Source organism: Cnephaeus nilssonii (genome assembly GCF_951640355.1).
Source record: "Cnephaeus nilssonii genome assembly, chromosome: X".
NCBI lineage: Eukaryota > Metazoa > Chordata > Mammalia > Chiroptera > Vespertilionidae > Cnephaeus > Cnephaeus nilssonii.
The window spans coordinates 40576042-40595048 of record NC_137071.1 but is presented as its reverse complement, the minus strand read 5'-3'; the positions used below and the strand labels follow the sequence as shown (position 1 = coordinate 40595048).

The following is a 19007-nucleotide window of genomic DNA, read 5'->3' as shown; positions in this document are numbered from 1 at the left end:
ATTTCACCACAAATGTACGGAATATACATTCTTCTCAAGTGCACATGGGACATTTTCAAAGATAGATCACATATTGGGTCACAAGCAAAGTCTCTCCAAATTCAAGAAGATTGAAATCATATCAAGCATCTTCTCAGACCACAATGGCATAATATTAACCTTTTGCACTCGGATGTCAAGTGTGACTAGACACGGTTAGCATTAGAATAAAGGAATCGAGAAAAAAGCAAGTGAGTGCAAAGGGTTAAAAATAAACTATAATAAAAACAATGAAAAAAATTCAAACACTTGGAAGCTGAATAGCATGCTATTGAATAATGATTATGTTACCAAAGAGATCAAAGAATAAATTTAAAACATTCTGGAAATGAATGGCAATGAAAACACAGCAATCCAAAATGTATGGGACACAATGAAAGCAGTCCTGAGAGGGAATTTCAATGCTCTACAGGCCTACCTCAAAAAAAATAAATAAATAAAAACCCTCAAGAAAAAATGGTAATAAGTCATCTAAAGCTACAACTTAAAGAATTAGAAAGAAAGCAGCAAGAAAAGCCCAGAGTGAGCATATATATATATATATATATATATATATATATATATATATATATATACACATTTGTGGCCCGGTACCTGCCTGCTGGTCGAACTCCTGGTTGAGGGGACAAGTTGCATACTAGCCTTTTATAATATAGGATATGCACTGAGTGGCCATGTTATTATGCACTCAGAGATCATAATAATCTGTCCACTCAATGTAAATGACATAGAGACCAAAAGAAAACAACAGTACAAAAGATCAATGAAACCAAGGGCTGGTTTTTTGAAAGGATAAACAAGATTGATGAACCTGTAACCAGGCTCACCAAGAAGCAGAGAGAGAGGACCCAAATAAACAAAATCAGAAACGAAAGATGCGAAATAACAACAGACCCCACAGAAATACAAAGGATTGTTAAAAAATACTATGAAAAACTCTATTCCAACAAACTAGACAATTTAGAGGAAATGGACGTATTCCTAGAAAAATACAACCTCCTAAAACTCAATCAGGAAGAATCTACAAATCTCAATAGGCCAATAACTATGGAGAAAATTGAAGCAGTCATCAAAAAGCTTCCAGCAAACAAAAGCCAGGAGCCAAATGGCTTCACTGGGCGGGGCGGGGGGGTTACCAAACATTCAAAGAAGAACTAAAACCTATCCTCCTCAGACTATTCCAAGAAATTCAAGAGGAAGGAGCACTTCCAAGCTCATTCTTTGAAGCCAGCATCACCCTAATACCAAAACCAGATAAAGATAACACAATGAAAGAGAATTATAGGCCAATATCCTTCATGAACATAGATGCCAAAATACTCAACAAAATTCTAGCAAATAGGATCCAGCATTATATCAGTAAGATCATACACCATGACCAAGTAGGATTTATCCCAGGGATGCAAGGATGGTACAATATCCGCAAATCAATAAAGTGATACATCACATAAACAAATTGAGAGATAAAAATAACTTGGTCATATCAATTGATGCATAAAAAAAATCTTTATTGTTTAACAATAAAATAAAATAAAAAATCTTTATTGTTTAAAGCATTACATATGTCCCATTTTTCCCCCATTGACCTCTCTCACGCCACCCCTACCCCCCACCCCAGGCCTTCAGCACCCAATTGTTTGTGTCCATGGGTTATGCATATATGCATAAGAGTTCATTAGTTGATCTCTTCCCCCATCCCCGAACTCTCCCCTGCCTTCTCTCTGAGGTTTGACAGTCTGTTCAATGCTTTTATGTCTCTGGGTATATTTTTGTTCATCAGTTTATATTGTTCATTAGATTCTACATGTGAGTAAGATCATGTGATACTTATCTTTCTGTGACTGGCTTATTTCATTTACCATAATGCTCTCTAAGTCCATCCATGCTTGTGCAAATGGTAGGGGTTCTTTCTTTTTTTTATAGCTGGGGTAGTATTCCATTTTATAGATATACCACATTTTTTAAATCCACTCATTTGCTGATAGGCAAGTAGGTTGTTTCCAAATCTTAGCTATTGTAAATTGCAGTTATGAACATAGGGATGCACATAGTCTTTCTGATTGGTATTTAAGATTTCTTAGGATATATTACTAGAAGTGGGATCACTGAGTCAAATGGGAGTTCCCTTTTTAATTTTTTGAGGAAACTTCATCCTGTTTTCCACAGAGGCTGTACCAGTCTGCATTACCACCAGCATTGTACCAGGGTTCCCTTTTCTCTACATCCTCACCAACACTTGTTTGTTGATTTGTTGATGATAGCCATTCTGACAGGTATGAGGTGTCATCTCATTATCTTTTTAATTTGCATTTCTTGGATGATTAGTGGCTTTGAGCATTTGTTCATGTCTCTTGACCTTATATGTCTACTTGAGAGAAGTTTGCATTTAGGTCCTTTGCCCATTTTTTACTTTTTTTTTTTATCTTTCATTTTTAACTTGTATGAGTTCCCTATAAAATTTGGAGGTTAAACCATTATCCGATGTATCATTGCCAAATATTTTCTGCCATGCAGTGTGCTCTCTTATTATTTTTTTGATGGTTTCTTTTGCTGTGCAGAAGCTTTTTATTCGGATGTAGTCCCATTTATTTATTTTCTCCTTAGTTTCCATTGTCCTAGAAGATGTATGGGTAAACATTGATGTGAGAGATGCCTGGTAGTTTGCTGCCAATGATTTCCTCTAGGATTTTTAGGGTATCACATCTTACATTTAAGTCTTTGGTGTAAGTTGATAGTACACTTTCATTTTTTTGCATGTACCTGTCCATTTTTCCTGGCACCATTTATTGAAGAGACTATCTTGACTCCATTGTATGCTCTTGCCTCATTTGTCAAATATTAATTGAGCATAATGGCTTGGGATGATTTCTGGGTTCTCTGTTATATTCCATTGATATATATGCCTGTTCTTGTACCAGTACCAGGCTGTTTTGAGTACAGTGGTTTATAGTATAACTTGATATCTGGTATTGTAACTTCTCCAACTTTGTTCTTCTTTCTCAATATTGCTGAAGCTATTCGGGGTCTTTATTGATTCCATATAAATTTTTGGAGAGTTTTTTCTAGATCTGTGAAATATGCTGTTGGTAATTTAATAAGGATTGCATTGAATCAGTAGATTGCTTTGGATAGTATGGACATTTTAATGATGTTGATTCTACCAATCCATGAACAAAGTATATTATTCCACTTGTTTATATCTTCTTCATCAATTTTTTAAATGTCCTGTAGTTTTCTGAGTACAGGTCTTTTACCACCTTGGTTAAGTTTATTTATAATCTCTTAATGTTTTGTTGCAATGGCAAATGGGATTGATTTTTTTAGTTTCTCTTTCTGAGAGTTTATTATTGGTATATTAAAATACCATTGATTTCTGGGTGTTAATGTTACATCCTGCTACATTGCCAAATTTATTTATTAAACCTAGTAGTTTTTTGATGCAGTCTTTAGGGTTTTCTTTGTACAATATCATGTCATTTTTTAATAAAGACAGTTTTACTTCTTCTTTTCCAATTTGGATGCCTTTTATTTCTTTTTGTCTGATTGCTATGGCTAGCACTTCCAGTACTATGTTGAACAGGGATGGTGAAAGTGGGCATCCCTGTTTGTTCCTGTTCTTAGGGGAAATTTTTTAGTTTTTGCCCATTGTGTATGATGATGGCTGTAGGTTTGTCATATAAGGCCTTCATTATGTTGAGGTATGTTCCCTCTATTCCCACGTTGCTGAGAGTTTTTATTAAAAAAAGGTGTTGGATTTTGCCAAATGTGTTTTCTGCATCAATTGATATGATGATGTGGTTTTTATCTTTCAATTTGTTTATGTGTTGTATCACACTTATTGATTTGCGGATACTGTACCAGACTTGCATCTCTGGAATAAATCCCATTTGGTCATGGTGTATGATCTATCTAAGGTATTACTGGATCCGATTTGCTAAAAATTTTTTGCAGATTTTAACATCTATGGTAATAAAGGATATTAGCCTGTGATTCTCTTTCTCTTTAATGTCTTTATCTGGTTTTGGGATTAGGGTAATGCTGGCTTCATAGAAATAGATTGTAAGTGCTCCTTTCTCTTGAATTTTTTGGAACAGTTTGGAGGATAGGTGTTAATTCTTCTTTGATTGTTTGGCAAAACTCCCCTGTGAAGCCATGTGGACCAGGGCTTTTGTTTGCTGGAAGTTATTTTTTGTTATTATTGCCTCAATTTCTTCAGTAGTATTGGTCTAGTCATATTTTCTGATTCTTCCTGATTGAGTTTTAGAAGGCTGTATTTTTCTATGAATATGTCCATTTCATCCAGGTTGTCCATTTTGCATTTTGTTGGAATAGAGTTGTTTATAGTATTTTTTTTGACCTTTGTATCTCTGTGGGGTCAGCTGATACTTAATCTCTTTCATGTTTTATTTTGTTTATTTGGGTCTTCTCTCTTTGTTTCTTGGTATCTCTGTCAAGAGGCTCATCAATTTATTATTTCAAAGAACCAGCTCTTGACTTTATGTCATTTATTTGCACTATGACCTTTATTATTTCTTTCCTTCTACTTCCTCTGAGGGTTTTTTGTTGCTCTCTTTCTGATTCTTTAAGTGGTAGTGTTAGATAAATTACTACAAGTTTGGTTTTTTTTTTTTAGTTTTTTTTTTAATTTAATAAATCTTCATTGTTCAGATTATTACAATTGTTCCTCTTTTTCTCCCCATAGCTCCCCTCCACCCAGTTTCCACCCCACCCTCTGCCCTTACCTCCCCCAATCTGTCTTCATCCATAGGTGTACGATTTTTGTCCAGGCTCTTCCCGCATCCCCCACACCCCTTTCCCCCTGAGAATTGTCAGTCCACTCCTTTTCTATGTCCCTGATTCTATTATATGCACCAGTTTATTCTTTTCATCAGATTTTTTATTCACTTGATTTTTAGATTCACTTGTTGGTAGATATGTATTTGTTGTTCATAATTTTTATCTTTACCTTTTTCTTCTTCTTCCTCTTCTTAAAGAATACCTTTTACCATTTCATATAATACTGGTTTGGTGGTGATGAATTCCTTTAGCTTTTTCTTATCTCTGAAGCTCTTTATCTGACCTTCAATTCCAAATGATAATTCTGTTGGATAGAGTAATCTTGGCTGTAGGTTCTTGCTATTCATCACTTTGAATATTTCTTGCCACTCCCATCTGGCCTGCATAGTTTCTGTTGAGAAATAAGCTGACAATCATATGGGTGCTCCCTTGTAGGTAATTAACTGCTTTTCTCTTGCTGCTTTTAATATTCTCTCTTTGTCTTTTGCTCTTGGCATTTTAATTATGATGTGTCTTGGTGTGGTCCTCTTTGGATTCCTTTTGTTTGGGGTTCTGTGTGCTTCCTGGACTTGTAAGTCTATTTCTTTCACCAGGTAGGGGAAGTTTTCGGTCATTATTTCTTTAAATAGGTTTTCAGTATCTTGCTCTCTCTCTTCTTTTGGCACCCCTATAATTCTGATGTTGGTACGCTTGAGGTTGTCCTAGAGGCTCCTTACACAATCTTCAAATTTTTGGATTCTTTTTTCTTTTTTGCATTACCAGTTGAGTGTTTTTTGCTTCCTTGTATTTTAAATCTTTGACTTGATTCTTGCATTTCTCTAGTCTGCTGTTGGGTCTCTGTATAATATTTTTTATTTCAGTCAGTGTATGTTTAATTTCTAGTTGGTCCTTTTTCATATCCTTGAGGATCTCGCTAAATTTATTGGCCTTTTCTAGGAAATTCTTGAAAAACCTTATAACCGTGGTTTTGAACTCTATATCCAGTCGTTTGCTTTCCTCCATTTCTTTCATTTGTGATCTGTTTCTTTGTCTCCACATTTTTGCTGCTTCCCTGAGTTGGTAGAGTAGCTCTTTGTGTGCTAGGCGTCCTAGAGGGCCCAGTGGATCAGCTTTCCCAGTTACCTGAGGTGGACACTCTTGGTGCATCCCTTTGTGGGTTGTGTGCACAGTCTTGTTGTAGTTAAGTCTTGATTGTTGTTGATATCACTTGGAGGAATTGACCTCCAGGCCAATGGCCTGTGAGGATCAGCTGTGTCTATGCTGGAAGAACTTCTGTGCTGGTGACACCCTTATGAGACAAGACTTGAAAAATTGCAAAAGCCTCTGTGCTCAGCTTGGATGGGGCGGAGTCTCAGGGTGGAGCATACAGTCTTGGCTTCCTGTCATCCCTGCCCTATGAGGCCCCTGGGTCTCAGTTTTCCTCGGTAATCACTGCAAACACCTCTGAGAGGAGGCCACCCTCGTGTTTCACCTGCTGCCAGACAGTCCACATCCCCCCCGTATGAGTCTGAGTCCCCAGGGTCTCGCCCGTAACTGGAGGTCAGCGCAGTCGGGAACTTCCATCTCCCTCCCACTTGAGAAAGCCAGCCACGCACTCAGCTGCCAGTCCTCTCCGTGCGCGCATCTCCGTACCTCAGCCTTTTGCAGCTCCTCTGAGTCTCAATGTGCTTTTCTCTTTCCTTCTATTTGTAGAATTTCCACTTGGCCAGCCTTCCTGTGGATCTGGATGATGTCCGTTTTGTCTTTTAGTTGTAGTTTTGAAATTGTTGTGCGAGGCAGCAGTTCAGGTGTTTACCTATGCCGCCATCTTGGTTTCTCCCTTTTGGTTTGTTTTTTGAGGCAAGCTTGTAGTGCTATGAACTTTCACTGTGTCCAATGGACTTTGGATTGTTGGTGTTTTCATTGTTACTTGTTTCCAGGATGTTTTTTAATTTCTCGTTTGATCTCTATGGTAACTCAGTGTTTAATAGCATGCTATTTAGCCTCCATGTGTTTGATTGCTTTTGAGTATTTTTATTGTAGTTTATTTCTAATTTTATACCATTGTGATCTGAGAAGATGCTTGATATGATTTCAATCTTCTTGAATTTGTAAAGACTTAGTCTGTGTCCAAACATGTAATCTATGTTTGAAAATGTCCCATGTGAACTGAAGAAGAATGTATATTCCATAACTTTCGGGTGAAATGTTCTGAAGAGAAAAAAGATGGCGACCGGCAGGAAGGTAGGGAGAGAGAGGGTGTGAGTGAGGAACCAATAGAGGAGAGTGTAGACGTGTGTGGTGTGTGTGTGTGTATGAGCTAGGGTCAGTTAGATTCTGCACGTCTTCCAAAGGGCTGCCTAACTGGGAAGTCCTAGACAGCGGAGCCCCGCGCACAAAGCGGACACTTCTCGGCGGCTGGTGCGGACGCGGAGACCACGCCATCTTGAGAAACAGAGCTGCCTGAGACTCGGATCCTGGCTTCTGACACAAACCAGGACCCTGCAGCCACTGGGGACAGAGAACTGCTATCACAGCTTCAGACCAACAAACAACAAGAATCCAGACTTCCCGGCAGATTTCCGTGAGTCAAAGAGCCTATCCCCCTCCCCGCAGGTGCATGGATAGCGCCATAGTAACTGATAGACCCGCCCCTCACCCAAGCTGCAGAGCGCCCTTAGCCTCGCAATAGCGCCAAAATAACTAATAGACCCGCCCCTCGCCCAAGCTGCATAGCTTTGCACAGGGACACGCTCATCCTTAGGGAATTTGGCGCGTGGGACAGAAACAGCTCCCCGTCAGGGAAATCTGTCAGTGTGCACAGAGGGCTCTCCTTTGGGGAATTTGGGGGAATTTGAATTGCGGGTCACAGCTACCGCTTTGGGGAATCTTAGAGTGTGCACAGAGGGGCTTCCCTTTGGGGAATTTGGCGCGCAGGACAAACTCCGCCCACCTTCCGGGAATCTGGGAGAGTGCACAGAGCCAGCTCACCTTCAGGAATTTGAGAGTGTGCGCCCTAGCCGGTTTGGCTCAGTAGAGAGAGCACACACAGGACGCAGCTCCACTTCAGGGAATTTAGCACACCGGACACAGCTGCCTGGGATCCCTGACTCACAGCGCATTCACACTAAGAGCCAGCGACCCCAATTGTGGATGCATGCACACACAGGGACCCTGATTCTCAATGAGAAACCACACAAGGCAACAGAGACTCTGACACTCGATTCTTGGTGCAGACACAGGGAAACCCTGACTCCTGGCACATCCTAAGGATCTCATTTTCGGCACATACCAACAGTGTGGTGCAGACAGGGCCCCTGATTCTAAGTGTGCACACGAGACCACACGGAACACTGGGGACACTGAGCCTGGGCAAGTCTGGTTCCCACCAACCAAAGGCAGCCACACGTCCTAGTGTCAGAGCACTTCAGTGAAACTTGGGTGGAGCGAAGTCCCCACAGCACACGGCCCAGGTCCATGCAAATTAAAGCTTGAGCTTTCTGGTGATAGCCAGAATGGGGAAACGAAATAACTCACAGAGGAAAGAAAATGTGGAGTCGCCAAGAAAAGAAATTAGTGAAACTGAAGCTTGCAACATGACCGAAAAGGAGTTCAGAGTAATGGTCGTGGAATTTGTACATCGGATGGATGAGAAAATCAACAACTAATGCAAGAATCGGGAAAAAATGAAAAGTGATATAACTACAATCAAAAACACCATGGAAAATTTCAACAGTAGACTAGAAGAAGCAGAGGACCGAATTAGTGAGTTAGAAGATCAGGTACAGAAACAAGCTCAATCTGAACAGCAATTGGAGAAAAAAATTAAAAAGCAGGAGGAAAGCCTAAGGGAGAATCAGGACAACATGAAATGAAGTAACATGCGTATAATAGAGCTGCCAGACGGACAAGAAGAGCAGCAGGGATTAGAAAATCTATTTGAAGAAATAATGACAGAAAACTTCCCAGATATGGGAAAGATAAAAGTTACGCAAGTACAGAGAGTCCCAAGCAAGATCAACCCCAAAAGACCCACACCAAGACATGTCATAATTTCAATGGCAAATATAAATGATAAAGAGAGAATCTTAAAGGCGGCAAGAGAGAGACAGAGAGTTACCTACAAAAGAACACCCACCAGATTGTCAAATGATTACTCAACAGAAACACAACAAGCTAGAAGTGAATGAAAGGAGGTATACAAAATGTTGTAAAGCAAAGGACTGAATCCAAGAATACTATATCCAGCAAGACTATCAATCAAAATTGAAGGGGAAATCAGGAGCTTCACAGACAAAAAAAGGCTCAGGGAGTTTATCACCACCAAACCAGCAATGCAAGAATTGCTAAAGGGAATACTGTAAAAAGAAGAAATAAACAGGTAAGAAGGAATACAGACACAAAAATAGATATGACTACAAACAAATACCTTTCAGTAATAACTTTAAATGTAAACGGACTAAATGCTCCAATCAAAAGACATCGAGAGGCTGAATGGATAAAAAAACATGACCCATATATATGCTGTCTACAAGAGACCCACCTCAGAACAAGAGACTCACACAGATTGAAAGTGAAGGGATGGAAAAATATCTTTCAGGCAAATGGAAATGAAAAAAAACCTGGGGTAGCAATACTTATATCTGACAAAATAGACCTCAAAGTAAATGCCATAACAAGAGATAAGGAAGGCCACTTCATAATACTAAAGGGAGAAATCCAACAAGAAGAAATAATTCTAGTAAACATATACGCTCCCATATAGGAGCACCCAAATACATAAAAAAACTCCTGGAGGATATCAAGGGAGAGATTAATAGCAATAAAATCATAGTAGGAGACTTTAATACCCCACTATCACCACTGGACAAATCCTCTAAACAAAAAATCAGCAAAGAAGCAGCAATCCTAAATGTCTCACTAGACCAGATGGAATTAATTGACATCTTCAGAACATTTCACCCCAAAGCCACAGAATATACATTCTTCTCAAGTGTACATGGGTCATTTTCAAAGATAGACCATATGCTGGGTCACAGGCAAAGTTTCTTCAAATTCAAGAAGATAGAAATTATATCAAGCATCTTCTCAGATCACAGTGGCATAAAACTGGAAATCAACTACAATAAATACAATCCAAAGAAATCAAAAACATGGAGACTAAACAAAATGCTATTAAACAAGGACTGGGTCACCAGAGAGATCAAGGAAGAAATAAAAAACATCATGGCAACAAATGACAATGAAAACACAACAATCCAAAATCTATGGGACACAGTGAAAGCAGTCTTGAGAGGGAAGTTCATAGCTCTACAAGCCTATTGCAAAAAACAAGAAACAATGGTAATAAATTCCTTAACCCTACAACTCAAAGAGCTAGAAAAAGAGCAGCAAGAAAAGCCCAGTGTAACCAGAAGGAAGGAAATAACAAAGATCAGAGCGGAGATAAATGACATAGAGACCAAAGAAACAATACAAAAGATCAATAAAACCAAGAGCTGGTTCTTTGAAAGGATAAACAAGATTGATGGACCTCTAGCCAGGTTCACCAAGAAGCAAAGAGGACCCAAATAAACAAAATCAGAAATGAAAGAGGTGAAATAACAACAGACCCCACTGAGATACAAAGGATTATTACAAAATACTACGACCAACTCTATTCCAACAAACTGGACAACCTGGAGTAAATGGACATATTCCTAGAAAAAAAATATAACCTTCCAAAAATCAATCAAGAAGAATCTAAACAGCTCAATAGGCCAATAACTATGGACGAAATTGAAGCAGTCATCAAAAAGCTTCCGGCAAACAAAAGCCCGGGGCCTGACGGCTTCACAGGAGAGTTTTACCAAACATTCAAGGAAGAACTAAAACCTATCCTCCTCAGACTATTCCAAAAAATTCAAGTGGAAGGAACACTTCCAAGCTCCTTCTATGAAGCCAGCATCTCCCTAATACCAAAACCAGATAAAGACAACACAATGAAAGAGAATTACAGACCAATATCCCTCATGAACATAGATGCCAAAATCCTCAACAAAATTCTAGCAAATCAAATCCAGCAGTACATCAGAAAGATCATATACCATGACCAAGTAGGATTTATCCCAGGAATGCAAGAATGGTACAATATCCCCAAATAAATAAATGTGATACATCACATAAACAAATTGAGAGGTAAAAACCACATAGTCATATCAATTGATGCAGAAAAAGCATTTGACAAAATCCAACACCCTTTCTTGATAAAAACTCTCAACAAGGTGGGAATAGAAGGCTCATACCTCAACATAATAAAAGCTATATATGATAAACCCACAGCAAACATCATACTCAATGGACAAAAACTAAAAACATTTTCCCTAAGAACAGGAACAAGACAGGGATGCCCACTCTCACCACTCCTGTTTGACATAGTACTGGAAGTATTAGCCATTGCAATTAGACAAGAAGAAGAAATAAAAGGCATCCAAATTGGAAAAGAACAAGTAAAGCTGTCTTTATTTGCAGACGACATGATATTGTACAGAAAAAATCTGAAAGACTCCGTCAAAAAACTAATAGACTTAATAAATGAATTCGGCAATGTAGCAGTATACAAAATTAACGCCAAGAAATCTATGGCCTTTCTATACACCAATAGTGAACTTACAAACAGAGAGACTAAAAAGGCAATCCTATTTACCATCGCACCAAAAAAATTAAGATACCTAGGAATAAACTTAACTAAGGAGGAAAAAGACCTATACACGGAAAACTACAGGACACTGAAAAAAGAGATAGAGGAAGATATAAACAGATGGAAGAACATACCATGTTCATGGATTGGTAGAATCAACATCATTAAAATGTGCATACTACCCAAAGCAATCTATAGATTCAATGCACTCCCCATTAAAATACCCAGGGCATATTTCACAGACCTCGAAAGAACTCTCCAAAAATTCATCTGGAATAAAAAAAGACCCCGAATAGCCACAGCAATCCTGAGAAAGAAGAATAAAGTAGGAGGGATCTCAATACCAGATTTCAAGCTGTATTACAAAGCCACTGTTCTCAAAATAGCCTGTTAATGGCACAAGAACAGACATATAGATCAATGGAACAGAATAGAGAATCCAGATATTGACCCAAACCACTATGCTCAATTAATATTTGACAAAGGAGGCATGAACATACAATGGAATAAAGACAGTCTCTTCAATAAATGGTGTTGGGAAAATTGGACAGATACATACAAAAAAATGAAGCTAGATCACCAACTTACACCATACACAAAAATAAACTCAAAATGGATACAGGACTTAAACATAAGACGGGAAACCATAAAAATACTAGTGCAATCTACAGGCAGCAAAATCTCAGACATATGCCAAAAGAACTTCTTCACTGACACTGCCCCTAGGGCAATGGAAGCTAAAGAGAAAATTAACAAATGGGACTACATAAAAATAAAAAGCTTTTTCACAGCAAAAGAAACCATCAACAAAACAACAAGAAGGCCCACTGCATGGGAGAACATATTTGCAAATGGCATCACTGATAAAGATTTAATCTCCAACATCTACAGGCAGCTTATACAACTTAATAAAAGGAAGATAAATGATCCAATAAAAAAAATGGGCAACAGACCTAAATAGAATCTTTTCAAAAGAAGACAGAAGGAAGGCCAAGAGACACATGAAAACATGCTCAACGTCACTAATTATCTGAGAGATGCAAATCAAAACAACAATGCGGTACCATCTCACACCTGTCAGAATGGCTATCATCAACAAATCAACAAACGACAAGTGTTGGCGAGGATGCGGAGAAAAAGGAACCCTCATGCACTGCTGGTGGGAATGCAGACTGGTGCAGCCACTGTGGAGAACAGTATGGAGTTTCCTCAAAAAACTGAAAATGGAACTCCCATTTGACCCAGTAATCCCACTCCTGGGAATATATCCGAAGAAACTAGAAACACCAATCAGAAAGGATATATGCACCCCTATGTTCATAGCAGCACAATTCACCATAGCCAAGATTTGGAAACATCTTAGGTGCCCGTCAGCAGATGACTGGATCAGAAAACTGTGGTACATCTACACAATGGAATACTATGCTGCCATAAAAAAGAAAGAATTCTCATCATTTGCAGCAACCTGGATGGAATTGGAGAACATTATGTTAAGTGAAATAAGCCAGTCAATGAAAGAAAAATACCACATGATCTCACTCATTTATGGATAATAAAGAACATTATAAACTTGAACAAAAAGATAGATACAGAGACAGTAAAGCATCAAACAGACTGTCAAATTACAGGGGGAAGGTTAGGGAGAGGTGGGGGAGATAAGAGATCAATCAAAGGATTTGTATGCATGCATATAAGCATAACCAATGGATGCAAAACTCTCGGGGGTGAGGGCATATATGGGAGTGGGGTGGGGGGGCAATGGTAAGATATGTACACATATAATACCTTAATAAATTAAATAAATTAAATAAATAAATAAATAAATAAATAAATAAATAAATAAAAAGAAAAAGAAAAAGAAATGTTCTGAAGATGTCAATTTGTTCCGTATGTTCAACTGTGTCATTTAGGATTGCCGTTTCCTTGTTGATTTTTTTATCCAGAAGATTTATCCAGTGATGTTAATGCGGTATTAAAGTCCCCTTCTATGAATATATTACTGTAGCTCTCTCCCTTGATATCTTCCAGAAGTTGTTTTTTTTAATGTATTTGAATGATCCTGTATTAGGTGCATGTATGTTTATCAGAGTTATATCCTCTTGTTTTATCAATTCCTTTAGTATTATGAAGAGGCCTTCCCTATATATCTTATTATGGCCTTCACTCTGAGGCCTATTTTGTCAGATAAAAGTATTGCTGCCGCAGGTTTGTTTTGTTCTTTTTCATTTCCATTTGCCTGAATAAGTTTCTTCATCCCTTCACTCTCAATGTGTGTGAGTCCTTTGTTCAGAGGTGGATCTCTTGTAGACAGCATATATATGGGTCATGTTTTCTTATCCATTCATCTACCCTATGTCTTTTGATTGGAGCATTTAATCAATTTACACTTAAGGTTATTATTGAGAGTTACTTGTTTCTTGCCATTATGTTCTTTATGCCTGTGCTCCTTCTTGCCTTTATATTTCTTCATTATACAACAGTCTCTTTAGCATTTCTTGCATTGCTGGTTTGGTGGTAATAAAGTCCCTTAGTTTTTTGTTGTTGTTGTTGTTTTGTTTTGTTTTTTGTCTGTGAATCTCCTGATTTCACCTTCAATTTTGAATGATAGCTTTGCTGGATAGAGTAATCTTGGGATTAGTCCCTTGCTTTTCAACACTTTTTATACTTCATGCCATTTCCTCTGGCCTGATCTATTTCCATTGAGAATCAGCTGATAATCTAATGGGATATCCCTTGTAGATAATTTCCTGTCTCTCCCTTGCAGCCTTTAAGATTCTTTCTTTGTCTTTTACTTTTGCCAATTTAATTATGATGTGTCTTGGTGTAGGACTTTTTGCGTTTATCTTGATTGGTACTCCCTGTACTTCTTGGACTTGTGTGACTGTTTTCTTGCCCAAGTCAGGAACGTTTTCTGTCATTATTTCTTAAAACAGGTTTTCTATTCCTTGATCATCTTCTTCTCCTTCTGACACCCCTATTATGAGGATGTTGTATTGTTTCATGTTGTCCCAAAGCTCCTTTAGATTCTCCTCCTGCTTTTTAATTTATTTTTCCTATTGCTACTCTGCTTGGGTGTTTTTTCTACCTTGTCTTCTAAGTTGTTGAATTGGTCCCCAGATTGTTCTAGTTTACTGTTGAAACCTTCCATTGTGTTCTTTATTGCAGCTATATCATTCTTCACTTCCTCTTGATTCTTATTCATGGTGTATTTCTCATTCAGCTCCTTATAATTCTCATTGTGTTGCTTGTAATTCTCAGTCAGATGTTTGAGCATTCTTATAACCATTACTCTGAATTATTTCTCTGACAAATTACTTGCCTCCATTTTATTTAGTTCTTTTTCTGGTGATTCATCCTTTTCTTTCATTTGGGGATTGTTTCTTTTTCTCCCCATTTTTGCTTTGCTTTGTATTTGTTTCTATGTGTTAGATCAAACTGCTAAGCCAGTCAGATTTTTGGGAGGTCATCCTATGTAGTAGGTGTTTTGTGGGACCCAGTGGTGCAGTCTCAGATCTCCTTATCTGGGTGTTCTAGGAAAGCCCACTACTTGAGTTATTTGAGTTCTCCTAATGTAGTTGGGACTTGAATGTTATTGTACTGTTCATGGATGGAGTCTCCTCATAGATTGGCTGACTATGTAGTTTAGCTCCAAACTTGTCATGCAAGCTGTTGTGGATGTGCTTGGGGTCCTGGCTCCCATAATAATAGCTGCTTGTAAGGACCCACTGGCATGTGACTCACTGTGCTGTCCTGGAACATGCTGCTGGAGTGGTGTGCATTTCTGGGACTCACTATGGGGTACCAGAGCCCATGGCAGGGTGGCACACGACTCTGCCAATCATTGCAGGGGGTTCTGGAGCCTGTAGCCAGGGTGGTGTGCTGCTCTGCATTAACCCACTGTGGGGGTCATGGGGCCTGCAGCCAGTGCTTAATTTCTGACTGGTCCTTTTTCATGCCTTTGATATTCTCACTCAGATCCTTGAAAGTCTCACGAAGTCCCTTGAAGCTCTCATTGAAGCTCTCATTAAGATCCTTGAGCAACCTTATCACCATTATTTTGAACTCTATATCCAGTAGTTTACTTGCTTCCATTTCATTTATTTCTTTTTCTGGAGATTTCTTCTGGTCTTTCATTTGTGACGTATTTATTTTTTTCTGTATATTGGCTACTTCCCTGTGTTTGTTTCTATGCATTAGGTAGAGCTGCTATGTCTCCTGGAATTGGTAGAATGGCCTTGTGTAGTAGGTTCCCTGTATGGCCCAGTGGCTTAGTCTCCCCAGTCACCTGAGCTGGGCATTCTAGATGTGCCCCTGTATATGTTATGTGTACAGCTTTGTTGTAGTTGAGCCTTCATTGCTGTTGGTGTCACTGGGAAGAGTTGATCTCCAGGCCAATTGGCTGTGAGGATCAGCTGCATTTACAGTGGAAGAGCTGCTGTGTAGGAGACACCCATATGGAGCAGGACTTGCTTCAGTGAGGCTTTGGTGCTCACTGAGCCTGCCCCTTGAGTGTGCCACTTGTGGATGTGTAGAGTTATAATCTGGTATGGTCTGAAGTTGTCCACCACGTGAACTAACTCTGTGGCCTCCTTGGAAGTGCAAAGTCAGCCACTTGCTGGTGCCACCTGGGAGGAGCTACAGAGTGATCTTCAGATAGCTGCTATTTGTATTGTGCTTAGAAGTGCTCAGGTGAGGCCAAGTTGTGAAGCAAGATACACTGTTGCTAGTGCCAGGTCTTGGGCCTCTTATGGATAGGTATGGGGCATGCTGATGCCAGCTGCTGCTTGTTTGAGAGATTTCGGGAGATTTTCAGGCCTGAGCCAGGATAGGCCTTTCCTATAGAAAAGCCACTGCAAGCCACTTTGGTGGGGCTACAAGTTGGATGGAGTGGGGTCTCAGGAAATCACCAATGTAGAAGGAACTGTGTGAGCCACACTGGTGGAAACTCAGATATGGCTGCAAGTCAGCTCTGTGATGGGGGAGATCCCAGCACAGGAATAATGATCCTTGTGAGTACCCCCATCTTGGAGAAAGCTGTCCCTGAGTTTATGCCCAATGCCAGACAATCCAGTTCCCTTTCATATGTCCCTGGTTCCCCCAATGCTGCCACTCAGTGCTGGAGATCAGTCAGAGTAGGACCCTGTAAGTTCATGTACTGGCCCTGTAAGAGGAACTGCCTAGGACTCCAGCAGCCTCCTTGTCACTCAGCCACAATCCCCGCTGGTTTTTATAGCCTGAAGTTATGGGGACTTCTCTTTCCATCTCTGGAACCCTGGGCTGGGGGTCTGGTGTGGACCTTCTCATGGGAGGCCTCTGAACTGGATATATCACTCCTGATTTTAAAAATCACCACAGGTGGGTGTCAGATCAGCCTGTTCAGTGCCTCTGACCCTCCTACCAGACTTGATGTGTTTTGTTCTTTACTTCTCTAGTTGTAGAACTTCCATTCATCCAGATTTCAGGCAATTCTGAATGATGGTTGTTCTTCATTTTAGTTGTAATTTTGCTGTGGTTGTGGGAGGTGGTAGTACCAGTATTTACTTACACTGCCATCTTGCTTCTTTGGTTTATTCTTTATTCCAGATATTGCATTCTTCATTTATGACTTATTTTTTAATGGTTTATTATGGTTTTAAAATATATTTCCTTTCTCTATGTTCATATTTTCACTGAGATAATGTATTCTTAGCCTTAGTTCCTTAAATATCTTTATAACCCATGTTTTAAACTCTGTATCTGATAGATTGCTTGCCTCTATTTAATTTAGTTCTTTTCCTGAAGATTTCTCCAGCTCTTGCATTTGGGACTAGTTTCTGTGTCTCCTCATTTTGGCTCCCTCTCTGGGTTTGTTTCCATGTATGAGGTAGATCTGCTACATATACCAGTCTTGGAAGAGTGATCTTCTGTAGTATGTGTCCTGTGGAGCCCAGTGGTGTAGTCTCCTTGGTCGCTTGAGTCAGGTATTCCTGGGGTGTCTTTTGTGAGGGTTGTGTGTGCCCTCTTATTATAGTTGAGCCTTGACTGCTGTTGGCCTATCAGTAGGTGTGGTTGACCCTCAGGCTGACTAGCTATGAGGCTTGGCCAGGATCACAGTGTATGAGCTGTTGTATGTGGGCTGACCCCATGGAGCAGGGTTTACCCCATTGGTGCTCCAGTAACTGCTGAGACCACCCTTTGGGTATGCTGTTGGTAAAGCCAATTTGATGGTGTTCTTTTGTGGTCTGAACCTGGTCGCTGGGTACATTTGTTCTGTGGCTTTTTTGAGGACCTCTGGTTCAAGCCCAGCTCAGCCTCTAACTGTGTTCCCCTAGGGCCACCTGTTAGAAACTAAAATGTGATGCATGATTGGTACTTGCCTATACTGTGCCCAGAGTCACATGAGAGATGCCATGCTACCCAGGCCAGCTGACAACATTTCTAGGCCTTAGACCACTCAACAAGAGGCACCAGTTACACAGAGGCCAGCAGTCACCTGCCTGGGGCTTGTGGAGCTTTGAGAGTTTTTAAGAAAGTCTTCAGCATGGGCCATAGTCCACTGCCTATAAGAAACATGTGCTGAAAGAAACTCAGGTGGTGCTGGAGTTGGATGGGGTGGCATCCCAGGGAGTCCCCAGGGTTGGACCAGGGGTATTCACCAGGTTAATGCAGATTCTGATTTGGTGCCTGACTGCAACTGCAGGCAGTGTGGGGAGAGGGCTCAACAAAGGAACAATAGTGGCTGCTCTTCAAGCTCTTGCCTTGAAGCCACACAATTCAGTTTATCCCCATGTGTGCCTGATACATTTTGAGCTGCTATCTCTTCACTCAAGCTTAGGATGAGTTTTTGTGATTGAGTGAGTCAGACTCAGGCCCTTTAAGAAGATGCCTGGGTCTATAGCAACCCTCCATCTCACCCATACAGAATCCCCACTGATTTTCACAGCCAGACGTTGTTGGGACTCCACTTCCTAGCACTAGTGTTCTGAGCCAGGGTTTACAGTGTGGGTCTGAGACCTCTGCTCCTCAGGGGGAACCTCCACATCTGAGATATCCCTCCCAATTCTTTACGTGGTTGTGGAACCAGCCTGTTTCCAGTCTCCACCCCCCTACCAGTCTTGATGTGGCTTTTTCTTTGTATTCTTATGTATAGAAGTTCTATTCAGCTAGTTTTCAGATGATTCTTCAGGGTGATTGTTCTATAATTTAGTTGTAATTTTGATGTAGACATGGGAGGAGAATAGCACAGCATTTACTTACTGTTCTATATTGACTGGAAGTCCTATTTGTATATATTTTTATTTTACAAATTTATTTTTAAGTGTCAGTTTTAAATAAATATTATAGTGCTCTATAATAAATAAAAATGTGTTTCTTCACTATTCAGGTTGCTTTCAAGTTAACACAAGTGAACCATATCTCACTGAAATAATATTACAGTATACATACCATTTTGAATTCTACATTTTTTTCACTTAAAATATAATAAGCATTTTCCCTTATTGTGACATAGTGTTTATAACCATTACTTTTGATA

The 19007-nt window shown here is 39.7% G+C and overlaps 1 protein-coding gene across 2 annotated transcripts in view; it reads right to left on the bottom strand.

The window, feature by feature from the left end:
• ZDHHC15 (zDHHC palmitoyltransferase 15) overlaps positions 1-19007 on the bottom strand; it is a gene marked incomplete at both ends in the record, with an annotated part of 368662 nt that overhangs the window by 60528 nt on the left and 289127 nt on the right. The gene's annotated exons all lie outside the window — the stretch shown is intronic.